Raw genomic sequence first — 22,052 nt, forward strand, 5'->3', positions numbered from 1 at the left:
AGAAAGATACAATGTTAAAACTGCAAATGCAACATCAACACGAACTACACACTGGGTGCTTTGAGGTACATGTAAACTAAGAGATGGGGAGGGGTTTTAATGCACCTGCAAGTAAGAGGACTGTTATAGAGAACAGGTATTAAACATACATACACATTGATACAAATACATGGGGAACCTTTGAATCTAAATAAAGTTGTCACGCTCACCTGATTCCCACGGAGGCGCAGGTCTGGCTTCGAGTGCTGATGCTTCTTCTATGGTGAAGCGCAGGACTCTGAAGATGGACTCACTGGCTCGCAGGAATATTCCCCTGTGCGTGAAAAGGGAGTATTACCTACTGATGGAATAATGCTCAAGCCTCCCACTCCCTTCCAGCCCTCCACGATACCCTTCCTCGATTCCCTGTGAAGTCTCACCTTAGGGTCTGGAAGGATGAGTTCTCCATCCTGCTTCTGATGCAGGGGCGCGTTGAAACCCAGTTACTTCACTGGATTGAGGTTTGATGGGAGTTCAAATAAGCTTGACTATTCAGGTAAGGCGCTGTAAGAGTTCTGTAGCAAGTTCAAAAGTTCAAGCCTTATAATAATGTTCATTGTCTTATTGCAGCAAGCACTAATCGCTTATGTCTTTTTTCCCCTTAGGGGCCGGGGTTCGGAATGCCGGAGATATGGCGTCGACCCGAAGTGAAACGTGCAGTTCCAGTAAATGACAGGTAAGTTCTGGATGAGCGTTCGGGTAATGTCTTTGCATTCGCTCATTCAATGTCTTTGTCTTTTTTCCCCATAGGGGCCGGGGTCCGGAATGCCAGGAAGCGGCAGGACCCGAAATTAAATGGGAATGACCCAACAGGTAAGTCTTAGAAGGAAACTGAGCTTTTCCTATTCCCTTCCTTCTCTCACCTTGTGTTCTTGTCTTTTTCTCTCTAGGCTCTGGGAAGTGGCTGCGGATCCGGATGATCGCTGCTGAAGATGGAGGTGCCCATGAAAGGTGAGTGAAATGCAGCGCTGCAGCGATCGAAGCGAAATGCTTTTAAAATGATATCTTCCCTTTCAGGATCGTCGGTGTGAAGTCTCCGTGATGCAGCTTTAGCAGGTAAGGTCTTCTTTCTCTCCAATTCTCTCTTAGCAGGTGACCCAGGATGCTGACAGGCGTGGCTGAAGTCCAGATGCAGGAGCTGACACGGTGAGCGTCCAGCTGCGAGGAGCAGAACAACGCGAAGCGTGAGTTGCTGATCCGGCGTGGTTTAAATAGCTTTGGTAGAAGTTCCAGGTATGTATCCTTCCACCGATCAGGTATGTATCCTTCCCCGACCACACCCAGGGGAAAGTAGGTCTACAGGTAAAGTAGTTCCATTCAGGCCTCAAGAGGGCCTGGATGTAGCAGCATGGTCTGCATCAGGTAAGTGCACCTTAAAACACTTGAACACATGTCTAGCTTTATGAGCCTGGCGCCTAGGACGCCAGGACAGGGGTCCAACATGAGCCTGGCGCCTAAGGCGCCAGGACTGTGTCCAAAGGGCCCCAGCTTGGACCCGCTGGCACTTCCCTGGGGGAAATGATGCCTGCCTCTGGGGTTGCTGGGGCGGACCTGGCTCCTTGGAGGTAGGCATCATGACAGTACCCCTCCTCAAGGCCCCTCCCAAGGTTGTTCCCTCCGGGGGTTTTGGCTTGTTCGGAAATCTCCGGTGGAACCTTTGTATTAATCGAGGTGCATGAACATGGCTACTAGGCTCCCACGATCTCTCCTGAGGTCCATATCCCTTCCAGTCAACAAGATAGAAGAGTTTGGACTTTAACACCTTGGAGTCTAAAATGTCTTTAACTTCGAATTCTAATTCCCCTTCAATTTGAACTGGGTCTGGAGGCTTGCACAGTCGGGTCCCTGGTTGTACTGGCTTCAAAAGTGATGCATGAAAAACTGGATGAATACGCATGTTAGACGGTAAATCCAGTTTAAAGGCCACGGGATTGATTATAGCCTTGATGGGATAAGGTCCTATGAATCTGGGATTGAAAGTTCGCGGGCCCTTGAGGGGTAAATGTTTCGTTGCTAGCCATACCTGATCTCCTACTTGGTAAGGAGGAGTTTTACTTCGGTGCAAATCAGCGTTTTCTTTATACTTTTTCTTGGCTTGCTGTAAATGAGTTGCCGCGTCTTTGAAGGCTTGGGTTATTGTGCAATGCAGATGATTTACTGCGGGCATTTCCAGGGTTAGAGGTGGATCTAGATCAGAGGTCCGAGGATGGTGACCATACAAAGTATAAAAAGGAGTTTGTCCGGTTCCAGAATGCACTGAATTGTTGTATGCATATTCTGCGATCCAAAGGATGTCTTTCCAATTTAACTCGGATTGGTGTAACATGCACCGAAGATATTGCTCGAGAGTCTGATTGGTTCTCTCGGTTTGTCCGTCGGTCTGGGGGTGGTGGCTGGTGGATAGCCGCACATCTATTTGTGCTAGTTGGCAACACTTCTTCCAAAAATGGGAGATAAATTGACTTCCACGATCCAAGACTAATATGGAAGGGAAACCATGTATGCAAACTATATTCTCCAGAAATTCCTTGGCCAAGGTGGAAGCTGAAGGCAAACCTTTTAAAGGGATAAAGTGGGCCATTTTGGAGAATAGATCCACAATTACAAGGATAGTGTTGTAACCAGCACAAGGAGGCAGGTCAGTTATAAAGTCCATTGACAAGGTGTGCCATGGTGCCGGTGGAATATCCAAGGGTTGAAGTAGGCCGGCTGGCCTTTTCTTTTGACCCTTGTTTTGGGCGCAAATTCCGCAAGACAAAACAAAAGACTTTATGTCTTTTCTCCAAGAAGGCCACCAGAAGTGGCGTTTGATTTTTTCCTCCGTTTTAGCGATACCAGGGTGCCCTTCCATTAATGATTCATGATGATGGGCAATAACAAGTTCTTGCAATTCTTTACTAGGCAGAAACAACCGCTCCTGGAAGTAGGGTAAGTCATCCTTAACGGTGTAATGAGGACCCTTTTGACTCCATTCCAGTAAGGCTGAAGAGACTAGAAGTTGTTTTACTTGCGTTTGGATGTCCTCAATAGTTTGCAATGAAGTTAGGCCTAAGATTCTTTGTTCTGGTATGATTGGCACAGGTTCTAAACTCGAATTGGGTTCTTCCATGCCAATCCGGGATAAGGCGTCCGCTTTACCATTCTTGCAGCCAGGGCGATAGGTAATTACAAAATCAAATTCCGCAAAGAATAGAGCCCATCGGAGTTGTCGTGAAGATTGAGCCTTGGCTGTCTTTAAATACTGTAAATTTCTGTGGTCCGTAATTACGGTGATGGTGTGTCTTGCCCCGAGAAGGTAGTGACGCCAAGCCTTGAAAACAGATTTAATAGCCAGTAACTCTTTGTCGGTAATTGCGTAGTTGATTTCAGGAGGAGAACATTTCCTGGACCAAAAGGCCACAGGGTGTAGTTGGTTAGTTTCTGGGTCTCTTTGCGACAGGACAGCTCCCATGGCCGAACTGGATGCGTCGGTTTCCACAATGTAAGGGAGATCTGAGTGCGGGTGCTTCAATATAGGTGCAGAGGTGAATTTGGTTTTCAGGTCCTGAAAGGCATGTTCGGCCTCAAGAGTCCATTCAAAGCGTTTGTTTTTCTTTAGGAGAGCTGTGATGGGTTGGACTGTTCGGGAAAATTCCGGGATGAATCTTCGATAGAAATTGGCGAAGCCGAGCATGCTCTGAACTCCCTTCACCGAGCTAGGAGATGGCCATTTGAGGATGGAGTCCACCTTTCGCGAGTCCATTCGGACTCCTTGAGGTGTCAGGATAAATCCGAGAAACTCCACTTCTGTCGTATGAAAAACGCATTTTTCGAGCTTTGCAAATAGTCTGTGCTGGCGCAATTTCTCAAGAACTGCCCTAACATGTTTTCTGTGATCGGATTCTGAAGAGGAGTACACCAGGATGTCGTCAATATAAACAATGACGCAGACGTCGATAAGTTCCCGAAGAACATCATTCATAAAGTACTGAAAGGCGGCAGGTGCATTGCACAAACCGAAGGGCATCACCTGATATTCGAAGAGCCCAAATTTGGTGCGGAATGCAGTCTTCCACTCGTCGCCTTCTTTTATACGCACCAGGTGATAAGATCCTCGGAGATCTAACTTGGTGTACACACAAGCGTCTTTCACCTGGTCGATAAGCTCAGGGATCAGGGGCAGAGGATAACGATTCTTAATCGTTATTTGATTTAGGGCGCGATAGTCTATACATGTTCTAAGGTCACCCTCTTTTTTCGGCACGAAGAACAGAGCTGAGGAGACAGGAGACTTGGACGGGCGAATAAAACCATTGGCTAGGTACTGATCTAAATACTGACGCAAATGTAGGTTCTCAGGTTCCGTAAGAGCATAAATCCTACTACAAGGTAGTTGAGCATTGGGTACCAGATCGATTTGGCAATCGTAAGACCGATGGGGAGGTAACGTGTTAGCCTGTTCCTTCTGAAAAACGTCTTGGAATTCTTGGTATTCAGACGGTAGCTGTACAGGGGTGGAAGTTGCTGAGGCTAGACTCATAACTGGATTTCTTGGGTAACAAGTTGGTTCACAATCAGGAAAACGTATCTTCTTTGCTCGCCAGTCGATTCTGGGATTATGTGTTTCTAACCAAGGAATTCCAAGAATTACTTGAAATTGTGGGGCCTTGATCACATCAAACACGATTGCTTCCCGATGTCCATCCTGACCCACCAGTGTCATTTCAACAGTGGAATGCGTTACAGGCCCTGAGGCAATTTCGGTTCCATCTACTGTAGTAATGACATCTTGGGTTACTTTCGGGCGGAGAGGGAGCTTAATCCTGGAAGCCAATTCACGGTCTATGTAATTTTCAATAGCTCCACTGTCGATGTATGCTTTTATAGCATGCAACAGCTGAGGCTGTTTTGGGTCCACTAGCACCATTGGCATGACAAAATGCGAGGTCAAAGAGTTTGTTTTCAAGCTCGGCAAGCGGACCCCTACGCTTGTCGGGCTAGGTCGTTTCCCGAATCAGGTGTCAATAAATCGTTATCTGTGGCTCCAACCACCTTCTTCGGTGGTTTAACCGGACAATTTCGAAGAAAGTGACCGGAAGTCACGCAATACAGGCAAAGTTGCATTTGCCGCCTTCTCTCTCGTTCCTTCTGTGTTAATGGTCCTTTAACACCGCCGATTTGCATAGGTTCGGATACGTCGGTACTCTTGGAGTTAGCGTGGGTTTTGATCGGTACTCGGGTTTCGTACTTGAACCGATCTGCTTTTCTATTTTGAAGTCTGTGATCAAGTTGAACCACCAAGTCTATGTAGTCTGCGCAGACCTGGGGTGGATCTACTATCTGAGCTAGAACATCCTTAAACTCTCCGCGCAGGCCTCGATGAAACAATGTGATCCTTTTGTTTTCTGGCCATCCAGTTTCCACAACCAGTCTATTAAAGGTGGCAACGTAGGACAGAAGATCCTGATTACCTTGTCGTAAGGATAGCAGTTCGTTATCAAGGGCCTGTCCTTGAGAGTGTCGAGCAAACAATCTTTCCATGCTGGCCTGGAAACCCTGAAAATTCTGGATAATGGGATCATCCTGATTTACCAATGGAATATACCAATCGGCAGCACTGCCACTGAGGTAAAATAGTATAAAGGCTACCTTGGTCTGGTCGTTAGGGAAGGCCCCGGGTCTGCATAGAAAGTGTAAACGACATTGGTTCATAAAGACGGCATATTTCTTGGGATCCCCGCAAAACGTTCAGGCGGGGCCAAAGGCATGAGTCCAGGTAGATTGATTTGTACCGGGTTATTCAAACCCATTGATGTGGAAGTATCTCCGGAATTAGGTAAAGGAGTGTGCCCTGCCTGGGCCTGCAATAACCTTTTGGCCAGGTCATCTGTTCTTTCCTTAGATAGGATCAGTTCTCTTTTGAGAGCGTTAGTCTCCTGGCGGGCTGAGTGTACTTCTGCCCGTAATTCCCCCAAAAGCTGGGCCAGCTGATCTGTCTCGGAAGTCTCCATAGCGCCCGGGTGGGAAATTATGGGTAGGCTTCGCGTTCTGTTACGCTCACCTGATTCCCACGGAGGCGCAGGTCTGGCTTCGAGTGCTGATGCTTCTTCTATGGTGTAGCGCAGGACTCTGAAGATGGACTCACTGGCTCGCAGGAATATTCCCCTGTGCGTGAAAAGGGAGTATTACCTACTGACGGAATAATGCTCAAGCCTCCCACTCCCTTCCAGCCCTCCACGATACCCTTCCTCGATTCCCCGTGAAGTCTCACCTTAGGGTCTGGAAGGATGAGTTCTCCATCCTGCTTCTGATGCAGGGGCGCGTTGAAACCCAGTTACTTCACTGGATTGAGGTTTGATGGGAGTTCAAATAAGCTTGACTATTCAGGTAAGGTGCTGTAAGAGTTCTGTAGCAAGTTCAAAAGTTCAAGCCTTATAATAATGTTCATTGTCTTATTGCAGCAAGCGCTAATGCTTATGTCTTTTTCCCTTTAGGGGCCGGGGTTCAGAATGCCGGAGATATGGCGCCGACCCGAAGTGAAACGTGCAGTTCCAGTAAATGACAGGTAAGTTCTGGATGAGCGTTCGGGTAATGTCTTTGCATTCGCTCATTCAATGTCTTTGTCTTTTTTCCCCATAGGGGCCGGGGTCCGGAATGCCAGGAAGCGGCAGGACCCGAAACGAAATGGGAATGACCCAACAGGTAAGTCTTAGAAGGAAACTGAGCTTTTCCTATTCCCTTCCTTCTCTCACCTTGTGTTCTTGTCTTTTTCTCTCTAGGCTCTGGGAAGTGGCTGCGGATCCGGATGATCGCTGCTGAAGATGGAGGTGCCCGGAAAGGTGAGTGAAATGCAGCGCTGCAGCGATCGAAGCGAAATGCTTTTAAAATGATGTCTTCCCTTTCAGGATCGTCGGTGTGAAGTCTCCGTGATGCAGCTTTAGCAGGTAAGGTCTTCTTTCTCTCCAATTCTCTCTTAGCAGGTGACCCAGGATGCTGACAGGCGTGGCTGAAGTCCAGATGCAGGAGCTGACACGGTGAGCGTCCAGCTGCGAGGAGCAGAACAACGCGAAGCGTGAGTTGCTGATCGGGCGTGGCTTAAATAGCTTTGGAAGAAGTTCCAGGTATGTATCCTTCCACCGATCAGGTATGTATCCTTCCCCGACCACACCCAGGGGAAAGTAGGTCCACAGGTAAAGTAGTTCCATTCAGGCCTCAAGAGGGCCTGGATGTAGCAGCATGGTCTGCATCAGGTAAGTGCACCTTAAAACACTTGAACACATGTCTAGCTTTATGAGCCTGGCGCCTAAGGCGCCAGGACTGTGTCCAAAGGGCCCCAGCTTGGGCCCGCTGGCACTTCCCTGGGGGAAATGATGCCTGCCTCTGGGGTTGCTGGGTCGGACCTGGCTCCTTGGAGGTAGGCATCATGACAAAAGTGGGCTCTGTACAAATGAATCAAAAACACAGTAGTCAGGGCTGTTTGCAAAATGCACTTTGACTTTTGAGAAATTGAGAGTTTTCAGAGGCCTGAGGATGGGTGAATAAGTAACATCACAAACATTGCTGTCAGCGCAGCTGAAGAAACTGGCCATGAGTTTATGCGTTAATTAGTATTGAAAAAGGCAGATGTAATCTCCTGATGCCTGAGAGCACGACAGAAGGAGTTTAGCTATATGTTTTGGACAGCAGTAAAGTGAGGGGTGAGTCAATGCCCAAGGCTACCCAGGAGTTTCAATTGTGCGATAAAGTGGCAGTTTTGTAGATTAGAACGTTTCAATGGAACGGTGACATGGGGAATGAAATAATATTGCTAACTCATATCGCTTGGAATATTTAAGTGAGCCATGTGCACATTTTCGAGTTAAGATTTAAATGGCTTAGACCAGTTATTGCTAGTAATTAATTTTTTTTAAACTAATGTTTAACTAAATTATGATGTCATGACCTACCTCGGACAATTCCCAAGAAGAGGTGTTTTCTACATATGATTTGAAGATGATAGTTAAGATAAAGTTGGCCTATGAAAATGTAGGAATCTGAGAAAGATGAGATTTTGGTCCAATCATATGTGGGGGTGTATTGTAAAAAGGTATCTGAGTGTTCTAACTGCTGTAAAATTGTATATAAGATGTCAACTGATGTTGTTTCTTGAGACTTGTTTGCTGAGACTTGGGTTAGTTTGGTCCTACAACACCATCTAACTGCTCCCCGGATAATTGTCTAATAAACAGGCTTCATGTACAAAACGTGCACTCGTTCTTCAAGTGGTGGGCCTGCTTGGGTTGAGGTGATTAAGGGGCCCGCCCTTACATTCACATGCTTACATCTGGAGCTCTTCTGTGTGGCCTGCCAACCAGCTGCCACCCCCGGCACCAGAAAAGGAGCTGAGGCTCTTGGCATCAAGTTAAACAATAGTTTAACATGCCATCCCAGCTAAACAATGCAGACCAATCCTGCCTTGAGCAGGTCAGATTCTTGAATGCACATCTAACTATGTTTGTCACTCACTGAGTGTTCCTTGTTTATTTATTTATTTATTTATTTGCATTTATAAAGCGCAAAAACTGCCGTCTGGCATCAAGGTGCTGTTACAGAATACTCACTTGACATAGTTTGTTAATGCTCTTGTGTCCTCAAGAATCGGCTAATGCCATTCAGCATTCTGGGTCACCAGAAAAAGCTGGGGCTAGGTTCCAGAGAGCAGAGGACTTGATAACCCCACTTTTACAGAGACTGCCAAACTTGTGAGCAGCATTTGCAGTTTATCGCCCCACATTGCTGGCCATCTGCTCCAGAGAAATTAATATATTTATGAACACCACATGAAAAAAGAGTGCTGAAATCCAGAAACATGTTGTGGATTTAGTAAGAACATGGACTGAAATCATTACAATTCATGCACATTGAGAGGAACCATTCTCATTATTGTGAATTCTCAGTGATAAAGAGTTAATTTTGTGTGGTTACTCAATACTGTGTGATGCAATTGCCATCCCTAGGCTACAGCAAGTCTCCTCCTGCAGCACCAGGATATACTACATAACTGAGTGTAAGCCAATGTGCCACCTATGCGGACTCAGCTCCACTGGCTCCCTGTCCCAAAAACCATCCAGTTAAAGTCAAACTGTTTAGCATGCAAAGCCTTTCTCTGTCCATGAATTTTCTTTTCAAAACAACAAGTGAGGTACTTTCTTGTAGAGTGCTCCAGAGTGACTGAGCTTGATTGACATAGCCCTTATTGAGGCGACACAGGTGGGGACCATTTCAAGGACCAAGGGGGTGTCATGGCTATAGGAATGACCAGGGATTTTACGGGACAGGACAGGCAGAGCCAGTCAATCGAACCCCTCACCTAAATCACCTGATGAACTTCACTTAATGACATTGAAGAGGGAATGCAAATTGTAAATATGGGGGTGATGATCTCTCCTTAACTAAAAGGGAAACCATGATGTTGTCACTGAGTACCACAAGGTCGCCGTGTTAGAGACCCTACTTCAGGAGAGCTACCACAGAGGAGCATGAGATCGGACTGCACCCCTTACACCGCTCACAAAGCTTTGTTTTGTAATATCGTTTTGGGATGGTGTTTTAGGGGAAGGGAAATACTTGGATGCTACCACGTTACTCACAGCTACACAAGCAAAAGGAAAGGGTTCAGGGAAAAGTGCTGCCATGGAACACTGCACTGACATGCTGAAAGTTGTACCTTTAAACATTAGCAGGCTAGACTCCCCAAATAAATGAGGCTGCCTATTCCATCTGCTTAGAGATCTGGAGGTTGATGTAGTACTAATCCAGGAAACTCATCTGGTAGGGAAAAACAAAAGTAGGCTGAAGAAAAGAGGTGAATAATACAAGACAGATTAGTTCCTCATGGAACTAATACCCACCATATCACACTTCGCCTGTGGAGCTATTATATTAGGCAGAGATTTAAACATACTCATGGATACGATCATCGGCCACTTGAAAAGGGATCAGTTGCTATGAGTAGTGGTAACCACTCTGCTTAAGAAAGAAATTGCAAACCTGTGGGTCTTTGACACCTGAAGCATTACCCATGAAAAGCAAAAATAGTACTCTTTCTTCTCACACACTCAGAGTTGACACCAGGATAGACTATATATTACCAACTGAATTCAATAGATAAGACCGAAATGGGGGATATCACAATATCAGTGCATGGTTTGTTCATCCTACAAGTGGTCCTCGAAAAACAACGCTCATGAAGGCTATCCAGAGACATGATGAGAGACCCAATAGCCCTGGAGATACTATTCTGTAGTAATAACACCCCTTCAGATTACCCCTTCAGATAACACGTGGGATGCATTAAAGTCACTAATAATAATGACATTCTTCGCATTAGATTCTCAGTTAGCCAGAACCAAGAAAATTGTAAAGTGAAAGGATGACAGTCGAGTTGAAAGAGCTTGATGAGAAATATAAACAAACATGGGCCTTAAAAGATTTGAGGGAATTGACTAACCTGAGCGACCAACTCCGTACACTGGCTACTAACAGAGCCAAAAGAGTGCCTCTCAACTTAAAGCACACCTTCTATGAGAAAGTGAATAAAACAAACTAATGGCGCATCTACTCAGAACAAAACAAACGCAGTCAAGAATAGAGGCACTAATAAACAAGAATGGGACCGAGGTTCAGGATAGCAAGAGTGCGCTGCAGCCATTCAGACAATTTTACGAATGGCTCGATAAGGCGGACGAAGGGGATGAGGCCCGAGGCAGTCGGTATATAAAGGAAGCAAAGAGGCAAAACATATCAGAGGAACAGAAGGAAGAGCTGGACCCCCCATGACTGGGCTAGTTCGGCCCGGGAGGACCCAGGGCCCAAATCCCTGCTCAGACAACAGGTAAGCCTGTGCCAAAACATATTTTCTCCCTCCCTCCTAACAGGCCATCCCCACTATCTCTCCAGTGACAACGCCAACATCAACAACATCGCCCCTCCTCTAAGGCATGGACTCTGCAATGCAGCACCTCACCCACATCAGCCTCAAGTCCATCAGCACGCCCTCACCATCCACAGCACGGAGGTTAATTCTCACCACCGTAAGCTCAGTTATCACCCATGCAGTAGACATCGCTGGCATCATCACTAGACACTACCTTGATGCCATCTTCATCACCTACACCTGGCAAATACCCACCTCTTTTGTTTTGTGTAAATCACCCTGAGTGGGATGGGTATACCCAGAAATGGGTCCCGTGCCTACTGGGCCAAGGGACCCAAGCTACTCTTCACTGATGAGGCTCATCAAGACCGAAACATGTTTGGGGATGCTTGTGGTCTCGTGCAGAAAGAATGTGACCAAGCAGTTTGGGATGTACTCCCTCTTTTGCGGTGAGTGCAAACCGGATTTGCATATGGTCTTTCCCCTTTTGTAATGGATTGGCAGGCGAAGAATGATGGTCTGGAGGGTTGCCCAGAACAACGCCAGACGTTAGGATTAATTCCAAACCTTCCAGCCATCACCTCTTTTGTTTTAAGTAAGTCACTCTGAGTGAGATGGGTATGCCCAGACGTGGGTCCCGTGCTTGCTGGGCCTAGAGACCCAAGCTACTCCTTACTGGTGAGGCCCAACAAGGCTGAAGCATGCTTGGGGGTGCTTGTGGTCTCGTGCAGAAAGGATGTGACAAAGCAGGTTGGGATGGACTTCCCCTTTTGGGGTGGCACCAAACCTTATTTGCATATGGTCTTTCCCCTTTTGTAATGGATTGACAGGCGAAAAATGATGGTCTGGAGGGTTGCCCAGAGCAATGCGAGAGGTTAGGATTAATTCCAAACCTTCCAACCATCACCTCTTTTGTTTTGCGTACAACACCCACCTCCACACACATCCTAGACAGCCTTGTCCCTGACGGCACAGCATCCAACACAGAAACGGGCTGAACAATACAGACAGAGGCCTCACAGTCATCCACAAGACCTTGTGGCCCTGCAGCAGACTTGACATCAACAACATTGGCTCATTCGAATTCCTCTACTGACACTTCCTGCTCTCCCTGACAGTCACAGTCACCTTTCATCTCATCTGCAGACCACCAAACTCAACACCACCTTCATCAGAGACTTCACTAACCTGGTCACCACCACGTCCCTTGCGCACGCCAACAACATCTTCCTGGGCGATTTAAACCTCCCAGGTAACAAGGCCACTAAATTGATAAAGGAAGCTCTTCTCGGCTGTCTCAACACCCTCAGCCTGACACTGCACATGAAAGACCCAACACTGGAGAATGGTAACATCCTCAACCTAATCATCACTGTACTGCCTTCCCTCCAGTATAGTTCTCCTCTCACGCCTGTCTGGTCTGACCACCTGGCCATGTCTTTCAACATCCTGCACACCACCCCAGTCAAGCACTCCCAGTAGAAACCCATCAGACAAACCTTCAGCTCCTTCAAGAACTTCCTGGTGGAAGCCCTCACAGAAGACCTTGTCAACCTCCAACTCACATGGGCCGAACACCCCCAACTGAAATGCGACTCTCGACTGGAAGCACTCAACGCAACACTCTCAGCCACCATAAACTGGCATGTGCCTCTGAAACAACACACCTGCAAACCAAAACCGTCAGCACCCTTGTACACGCAAGAACTCAACCTTAGCAAAAAAGTCATTCAGGAAGCAAGAGAAAACCTGGCACTGCCCCAGGACCGCATCCAACCTGGCGCTCCTCAGGAACTTCGAGCAATCCGCTGAAAACAAATGAACACAGCCAAGGCCTCCTACTATCAGAACACCATAGCAGAAGCTGACAACAAAAGCAGAGCCCACTTCAAAGTGGTCAAGCACTGCCTCAACCTGCTACCTGACCCTGCCGCACCACACCCCATCAAAGAATCCACCACTTTGAACACCTTCATCGATGAAATCAGCAAGATTCACCAGCACATAGACACCAGCTCCACAACCACAAACCTACCTCACATCCCTCCTCGCAAAATCTTCCAACCCTGGACAACATTCAAGACACTCTGCACGGAGGATCTGGTAGAAACCCTGGCCGCTCTCAAAGCCACATCGTATACAGATGACATCCTCCCGGCATGCACCCTCAAGACACTCCCTGCAGAAGCTCTCCTTCTCTACCTGGAGATCATCAACAGCTGCATAACTTAAGGCACCTTCCAATCTACCCTAAAGACAGGACAAATCCCCCCGTTACTAAAGAAACCCACTCTGGATCCCGACATCCTAGGTAACTATCGCCCCATCACCCATCTTCCCTTCCTAGGTAAGATCACTGAGAAAGAGGTAGCTGTGCAACTGCAGCAACACATTGACAACAGCAATCTCCTCCAAACCTACCATTCTAGGTTCACACCCAGATGCAGCACAGAGGCGGCAACCATACAGGTGATCGACAACGCCCTCAACATCCTTGATGACGGCTACCCATGCCTCCGGGTTCTACTCAAACTCTCAGCTGCTTTTGACACAGTAGACCACCGGGCGCTCAGGGACACCTACATTGGCGCATGGGGATCAGTGACCTTGCCCTATGCTGGTTCAAGTCCTACCTCACCAACAGCCAGCCGTTTGTTCAGATGCACTCCTCTAGGTCGCCAATGCTATCCATCACCTGTGGAGTCCCGCTGGGTTCCAAATTCTCCCCAGTGATCTTCAATCTATACATGGACCCTCCTAAGCCACACACAATATCCACATCCACCAATACACCAACGACACACATGTATACCTCAAGATCACTCCATCAAGGACATCCACAGGCTCAAAATCTGCCTCTCACTGATCCAGTCTTGGATGTCCAGTGCATACTTGCAGCTCAACCCCTCCAAGACTGAATTCCTACTCCTCACCAAATACCCAGACATACAGACCTGGCTTTCAACCATGAACCCAGAAGACTTTACTCCCAACCTCTCCTCCTCTCTTCTTCAAGACGCACATAGCTGAGAAAACTCAAACAGCTTGGTATCAACTCTGCCTCCTGTGTAAAGTCAAGTCCTTCCTCCCTCCGGACAGCATCAGATCCACAGTTCAAGCACTGGTCCTATCACACCTGCATGGGGGCAATGCCCTTCTTGAAGGCTTCCTGTGGTCCTCCCTTGTGCCGCTGAGAAGTGTCCTACATGTGGTGGCATGCCTCATCACGGGTCTAGGCAGATATGAGCATATCACCCCAGCCCTCATTGACCTTCACTGGCTCCCGCTGCATGCACAAATCACCTTTAAGTCTTGCTGCATCATCTATAAGGCAGTCACCCTCAAGTCACCCAGCTACCTCGCTGAGAAATTCAGCAACTCCATCAGACAGCACACCACCAGAAGCCAGGACACATGCAGACTTGAGATCCGCTGCTGTAAAAAGGAAAGGATCGAAAAACAAGCCTTCTCTGTCTATGCTCTAAGACTATGGTACCTCCTCCCCATCAGAAACAGACTCATCCCCCACTCCTACGATTCAGAAAAGAATTCAAGTCACACCTCTTCAAGGAGTCTCTCCTCCTCAACGTCTAGGCTATCACGTCGCCCCTGCACCACCTGACTCATTGGACACTGTCTGCCCCTCTCCTTCCCACCGCCTTGTACAATTGTACCCCTCCTCTGTGCCCCTCTGTATCCTACCCCCTGCTGTTCTGTTACCTCTAAAAAGAGCTCAATTATGCATCTGTACTGTTGTATACCTCTGTAAAGCGCTCCGTTGTGTTTCTGTATTGTTGTATACCTCTGTAAAGTGCTCTGTTGATTCCCGAAGCTAGGTTTGTGCTCAATAAATGGCATAATAAATAATAATAATAATAATAATAATAATAATAATAATAACAACTAAAGAAACGATAGCGATTGCTATAAAATCAACGAAAGCTAACTAAGCTCCAGGCCTGGATGGCCTAATAAACTACTTATGCAAACAATTTGAGAAAGAATTGTTAAGACTCATGATGGAATTATTTCTTTCCTTACCACGGGTAGGATTACAGAAATTATGAACTAGGCCATAATAAAAGTTATACCTAAACGGGCAAAGATGCAGTCCAGTGCGGGTCCTATTGGCCCATTGCACTCTTGAATATGAATGAGAAGATCTTTGCTAAGAACCTTTCATTGCGCAGCTCATGTATCCGGACCAAACTGGCTTTATTGCTGGAGGGCAGGCCTGTGATAGTATCGGGCAAGTCACCCATCTAATTGCTACGGCAAGGAGATTTCCAGAGGACGCACTGATACGCAATGCTGAAAAAGCGTTCCATAGGGTGAGCTGGAATTTCCGGAGGAGGTTCCTGAGGGAAACGTGCTTCGGGCAAAACAGCATTAGATGGATCTTTTGCATGCATTCGCGTCCTCGGCAAGAATAAAGGTAAATGATACCCTCTTGTAGAGCCTAGTACTAGGGAGGGGAACGCAGCAAGGTTTCCCACTCTCCCCCCTGCTATTTGCTTTAAACCCGTAGACCCTAATCAGGAGAATAAGAGCCAACCCAAACATTATTGGTATCAAATTTGGTGACAAGGACTATAAAATCTCTTTATTCGTTGATGACGTTTTGCTGTCCATTATGAATTCAGAACTCTCCCTCTAAGCTTTACAGACAGAATTAGAGGTATATGGGGAACCACGCTGGGTTTGAGATTAATTATTCAAAATCCAAACCCCTCAATCTGACCACAGCCCCGGAGACACTGGCAAATCAGAAAAGTGCCTACCCCTTTCACTGGGCTAATAAACATATTACATTTTTGGGAGTCAGAATTACAGCAAATATAGGTGGGTTTTATGAATCTAAATATTCGTACGACTTTGCCGACTGTAGAGAAGATATGACAAGATGGAAAAAGCTTGCCATAGTTTGGTTCAGGATGATAAATGTAATTAAAATGAACATTCTCCCCTACCTTTTGTATTTATTCCAGGTCCTCCTTATTCCGGTTCCCAAAATAGAACTAGAACGTCTGCAGAGGGAGATCACACGTTTCATACTGAGGGCAAAAGGAGGAAGAGTTGCCCAGCATATTTTAGAGGTACCCTTCTCTAAAGTTGGGCTCCAGAGCCCTGAATTCCAGGTGTACTATTATGCCTCCCACCTCTGAATACTTAGGGCGTGGTGCCAGGTGGATTCAGTAAAACAATGGTGGACTATGGACACTGCAGTAGAGGCCATACCACTATGGAGAGTCCAATGGATCCCTAAGGATTCCAGACACAAATCTATCTATGCTAAGCCAGTGACTAAGACAACCCTAGATGCCTGGGATAAACTTGCTTCATCCTTCCCATCGCCACTCACTCCAATCAACGATAATCTATAATTAGCCCAGTCAATGGCCAGGGTGCCTTCCAGAAATGGAGGGACAATAGAGGGTGGTGCATATCTGACCTTTTTAAAAAAAATAATGAGATAAAGGCATTCCAAGACTGCACAACCGAGTTCCACCTCACAGAACAGGACAGATTTCAATACTTTCAGATCAGACACTGGGTACAGCATACGGCCATCAAGGAAGGAGCTACCAGACAACTAAACAAATGTGAACATTTTCTTGTGCACTCTGACTCCACAAAGGGCTTGATTACAAACATCTACTGCATTCTCAAGGAGTTAAGAGGCGACAGAAAATGGGCTTACATGACGGTCGGGAATATGACCTTGGAGGGGAAATCGCAGAAGAGGAATGGCAGGATATTGGGAACCGTAATAAAACATCCTCCACCTCAGTCCAATTGAAGGAATTAGACAATACAATGTCACTAAAATGGCATCTGACCGTGATGCGCCTGCACAGAATTTACCCTGACACTTCTGAGAATTGTGGTAGAGGATGTAGTTATGTGGGTACTTTTATGCATATGTGGTGAGAGGTTCCCGATGGTCACCCCATTCTGGGATGATGTTTTGCTACATATTTCAACAGTGGTTGATCGGACCTTCCTATTTGAGCCTGGAGCTGTGCTTCTGGGTAAACCTATCAGCAATATCTGCTGGAGACAGTCTAATGTAGGGAAGGCGATAACCAAGATGCTGCTGACGGTCAAATTAGTGATAGCCTCTAGATCGAAGGTGCGAGACCCCCGCACATAAACTTATGGTGGGTCAAATAATGGAATGTTTTAGCAATGTAGAAGCTGTCCACCGATATCACAGAAGACAGTGACTCTCTCTCCAGACAGTGGGAAGTACTGATGACATGTCTATCGTCAGAATATATGACATGCCCGCACATATTACACGCTGTTCATTTGTTTGATATGCGCATACATTATTAAGGTGGGGAATAATAGATTTCAGAGATGAAGAAAGTAGGGAGGTTGACCACCCTCACTCGGCCCGTCAGCTGGGGGTTTCAGGCGAATAGGGTATGGGGAGAGAAATGGAACAATACACAGCACTGTAGCCCCAGTACTTCAGATTATGACACAATGATGGTATGATCCCAGGAGAACGGCTGGGAGAAGGAAGGAGAGGGGGGAGAGGAACAAAGTAAAGCTATCTATAGGCTGGTATACTGGCTGTATGTTTAAGATGTCTTTTTTTAGTTTTTACTATATTGATGCTTCTGAAGCAATAACATCAATAATGTTTTTTGACAAAAATGTGTTCAATATAGTCCAATCTGCCCTTCAACTGTGCTAAACACAGGCTGTTTCTCAATCCACTGACCTGCTCTGTAAAGTGGAGTACCCATGTATGTAATGCTCCACGCTAAAACCTAGAAGTATCAAGGTAGAAACAGATTTCAGGTAAGCATTAACAATATTTCTATTCCCAAAGTCAGTTACCCAAAAGGTTTGTGGTCTTCTCTGCCAGTGCCATGGTGCTCTTTGGGGAGTAAACTGCACTGTATATGAAATAAGACAATTTAACAGTAGAGAGCGGACAGAGGGAGAAAGATCAGTAGATCAGGATGAGGACTTGAGGGGGGAGTAGGGAAAGATGAGGTCCAGTGAGTTGTCACAAATGTGTGTTGACTATTTTTTAGGGTGACTAGAGAGTTGTCAGAGAGTTTGAAGGATCTGACTGGACCAGTTCAATCGGAATTATAGGCAGAGGAGTTGGGGCAAATGGCTGAACACCAGTTTGTTCAAAGCAAGTCCGGACCAAGTCAGGGGAGGTGATGGTGGATACAGTCTCTTTACAGATCTAAAGACCAAAAACACTCCCTTCATTTCTGAAATGAGAGGTGTGGGAGGTGAAACAAATTAGTGTGAGGCCACAAGCAGGACCATGTCCTGAAGGGAGAGCCCTGTTTCAGACATGGTCATCCCAGTAAGATGGAGGATGTGAGCGTCAAAATGGTCAGTTAGAAGTAAGTCTTGTTGCACGAAGGATAGGCATTTCAGAGCCCTAGACTAAGTCCAATGCAGAGAAGGGTGGGGAAGGGTCGCAAGAGGATGGGTGACTCCAGCAGGCAGATAACATAATCGGAAGAGGTTAGAGCAAGGGTTCCCATACCAAAAATGAGGGTTGTGTGGGGTTGGATGAGGAGGAGAGGATGGGATTTCAGAGGTCTGGGTGGGGTATCATGCCGGTTGGGACCTGGAGTCCCTTTGCGTATGGAAGGGGAAAACTGACTAGGAGGAGGATGGGAAGGAGCATGACGAGGGTGGGTGAAGACAGACAGCAGTGGGGGTTGGGTGAGGTTAGTCCTATAGCGACTGAAGCACAGCTGCCGAGGAAACACTCATGGAAGGCTGAATGCCTCCACCCTTTAAACTGTTCCTATTCAGATTAAAAGATACGGTCTGGGCAGGTTGAATGTCTTCTTATAACACCCCAAATAAAGACGATGCATCCCTTCATGGCACTTTTCAAGGCTGGGTCCCAATCATTCCAATTTTGACCAGAGGGGCCAATAATCACTGTGTTTATGCATGCTTCCATTAATTGAGTATGTGCATGGTGCTTGCTGCACTAGACAGCATGCGTTGTGTCGCCCAAAGAGGAGGGAGGGGAAAGGAGCTCGGCATGTTCAGGCTAGTATAAGTGCTCTGGAGGGTACGAGGGCAAAGTGCTAATCCCCCAGAGGAAGCCTGCCCTAAGAAACACATGTAGCCACAAAGATTGAAAAACAGCATAGAAGGTCATGAGCTAGGGACATACGCATACAGAAGTGAGGGTCATTTTATAATTATACAAGTGTATGCGCCACAGTAAAGAGGGTGGGCCAGAGCATTCACCCCTGCTGCCATGATCTTTTGTGATAGTAATGCCGGTATCTGCTATTTTAAGTCAGGTATCCGGTATCTTTTGTTGCAGCCATGATTTCTGCTAGTGTTAGGATTTTGAGATTTCTAGTTCTAAATAAAGGAATAACATCTAAAGACAATTTCCTTCATCATCCTCTGATATAAAAAAAACACCAAAACTGAGCAATGCCCGCGCAATCCTCGGGCAGTAGCGTAGGCACAGTAGCCTGGTTTTAGGGCTGGCTTCCAAAAGGCATGTTTGTGGGCATGTTCTGCCCTATCATAGGTGCCCGATTACAATCAGAGAAACACAAGCCCCGGTCAGAAAGGAAGGGTCAGTATAACATTGCCATATTGATTACTAAGCCCTGCTCTGGATAAAACCATCTAAGCAAGATGTTTGGATGATCAGTGCCTGAGCCCATCATAACGTTGATGTCTCTGTTCAGACGATCAGCTTTTACTGCCAACTGCGCGACGAATGAACACCTGGGCACTAAAGGGGCACCACTAATGCATTTCCTCAGTAGCAGACACAGGGCCAGTCATGGCTAGCTTGCCCGGTTTAGTAATGGCAGTTATGGTGTATTCTATATTAGCACATGGTTACACACTAAAGGACCACCTCATAGCCAATCTGAACGGGTTAGAATGCGGTCAGTGATCTCTGATTGCGACCACATCCTAATGACAGCAGCAGCCAGAAACACAACATGAAATGTTTTTCATCATCTTCAATTCCCCTCTTTCTGACACAAATTACATTTAAACTTCCTCATAATATTTCCCCCTGATATCAGCATTCCAATGCAACATTCATTTTCTCCTTTATATTAAACACAGACATCCCCTTCTACATGTTTTTGTCACTCCAAAGTCTTGACTTCCAGCCTGCCAGAGTGTGTTTGATAATGCTTTCCCGCCATTTCAAGGCACGTTTTCACTCTTCTTTTATTTACGCATTTTAATTTGATAGAAATAAAAATATCTACAGGACAAATATTTCCATTGGCATCAAAGCAGAGTACTGTGCCACTCCCCTCCCACCGTGCCTCCCGATCTTGAGCATATTTTACAATACAACCAAGAGAAAACGTGACCACAGTTCTTCAAATAGTTGCAATTCCCTGCCTCTTTTCCACGATAGCATTTGCATCAATGAAATTCTGCACAATTCTGCCAGTGGCGCCCATCAATCCCTGGCCGGTGGTTTGCTCTTTTTCCACCCTCTTCATTATTATCTACTTTGGATCAATGCTGCCCTGAATAGCTGGCATCTGTTTACTCCTCTTAAAACATATTGTTTGTGATGGGAAAGATAAGGGTTAATGGTCCAGGTTCGCCAATGCCAGCACCTATTAGCAAATCCTCTTCCTGCACCAGCAAAAGTATGAGACTCCAGGAGGTAAAGGGTTGGATACCTCTTCTTGGACTAACCAAGCTTTCTATCTAAATATGAAATAGTTTTCAGGCTTTCCAAGACACAAAGACTTCTGCAGGTGCCATTAAATATACTATTTTAGAGATAAATGAGCTAGCCCGATAGTTGCAAATGGTACTGGTAAGGCACGTGTAAGGCTGCCATCCCAGACCTGGGTTCATCCTGCAGTCGTAGGTTCAAATCCCAGCAGTACCAACAGGCTGCGCACACCTTCCAAGTTTAATCAACTGAGTACCAATCAACTGGGTCATAAGAACACCGATTACTATAATTCTTACCAGTCGCAGGATGCGGCATATAAAAACGTTCAATTATTAATCAGATCGATTTTCATGTTAAAAGCGTAGTGTTAAGGCTGATAGCGACAAAGCTCTTTCCTCTGAAAAAGCAAATCAGATGCTTGACAGTACCCCTCAAGTCACCCCATCCCGTCCCCCCAATTTCAAGCACAAGTGCAGGACTTCAGTGTGTATTGTGCAAGAACATTCTGGTTGCTTGTGCTTAGACAGTAGCTCATGGACACGGTGACTATGAAAGAGTGAACACACGAAGGTCCTTTGTACACGACATCTCTTTCCAAGTATCCTAGCTAATGTTTTCCTGACACTTCTGCATTTCGGAAGCTCACAAAGCTTAAACAATTATTGAACAGCAGTAGGCGTGTAAGATTAATCTATGTGCTAACAATGAAGAGGAGTATTACATGGGCTTTACATTCATGTATAACTGAATATCCAAACCGGCTTTAGCAGAAGAACGTTTCAAAGGTTTTAGCTCATATCAGAGCAATTATAAAAGGGCCCGTATTCCGGCGGGTCACACACAGTCCGTCTCGCTATCACGCCAGAGCAGCGTGCTGCACACATCTGCGTGCTGCAACGAAGACGCCTTGCAAGGAAGGCACTCGCATTTCATCTCAGTTTAGCTCTTAAGGGGCACCCGATATGGCCCGCCCCTTTTGGGAAAGTCCTCTGCAACCACTTAATGACGCCAATCAATCACAGGGATATAGCCTAATTTACCCGAATATAACAGAGTGAGCGCCCACATACCTTGGTTAACAGCGGAGCTCATTGGGACGACGGCAATCACACGGTAGCGGCAAACTATACTGCTGCCCCCCCCCTGTACCCCCCACGGCAGCTATTTTTAACTGTTTGCCGAGTAACAGTAATTGACACTCCCAACATGTGCCTCTCCCTTGGTGCAATTTTACAGGCACAAAAAACAACATAATTCCGATGTGCCATGCAATCTTCTGGTCTATGCTCTCAGATAAGGAAGCAGCCAGGCTGCACCCACCCTGGCAGGCCTTCCATGAGAGCATAGTGCCAATCTCCTCCAGGGTGGGTGCAGGAAACATCCGCTTACATGCGCTGCCATTTTATCCTAGGAAGCTCCAGCAGTGGTACAGGCTAG

The 22,052-nt window shown here is 46.5% G+C and overlaps 1 long non-coding RNA gene across 1 annotated transcript in view; it reads right to left on the reverse strand.

Annotated features, from left to right (window-relative positions):
- Positions 1-21,732, reverse strand: part of LOC138510910 (uncharacterized) — a 299,843-nt gene extending 278,111 nt beyond the window's left edge. Inside the window, exon 1 of the long non-coding RNA XR_011280460.1 lies at positions 21,686-21,732. This is a non-coding gene — a long non-coding RNA (uncharacterized lncRNA). The remainder of the gene's footprint in view (positions 1-21,685) is intronic.
- Positions 21,733-22,052: the final 320 nt, after the last annotated feature.

This window comes from Ambystoma mexicanum, chromosome 6p, assembly GCF_040938575.1.
Source record: "Ambystoma mexicanum isolate Mex_15411 chromosome 6p, UKY_AmexF1_1, whole genome shotgun sequence".
In the NCBI taxonomy this organism is placed as follows: Eukaryota; Metazoa; Chordata; class Amphibia; order Caudata; family Ambystomatidae; genus Ambystoma; species Ambystoma mexicanum.